The sequence below is a fragment of the Penaeus monodon genome, chromosome 22 (genome assembly GCF_015228065.2).
Source record: "Penaeus monodon isolate SGIC_2016 chromosome 22, NSTDA_Pmon_1, whole genome shotgun sequence".
Lineage (NCBI taxonomy): Eukaryota > Metazoa > Arthropoda > Malacostraca > Decapoda > Penaeidae > Penaeus > Penaeus monodon.
Window position 1 is genome coordinate 6432004 of NC_051407.1, and position 458 is coordinate 6432461.

The window sequence follows — 458 nt, forward strand, 5'->3', positions numbered from 1 at the left end:
ATACTTTATTCCTTTATTGCTACCTTTACTATTTGTATTGGGTTTTTTAAATTAGTATTATTACATCTTATTATTACTGTTATTGCTGGTGTGTTTTTTAAAACGGACATTGATCATAAAATTATTATAAATTTTTTATTCTCATTAGCATTATCATCCACCTATCAATAATTAGCATTTTATAAATGATATTGTCATCATCACTGTCACTTTTAGGCTTCTCATTATAATCTTCGTACCATTTTATAAATTAATCAGTGCTTAAAATAACGGAGATAAAAAATAAATGGAACAAATATCATTTAAAATTTTTACTTTAAACAAATTACTCTCCCCTTTTCCCTAAATGTTTTTTTTACTATTAGTGTAACATCGCCGAAAATATTAAAGGATAACTGGGATACCATCAACAACATAGACAAAATATACCACATGATATCCATTTGATGTTGATTTTT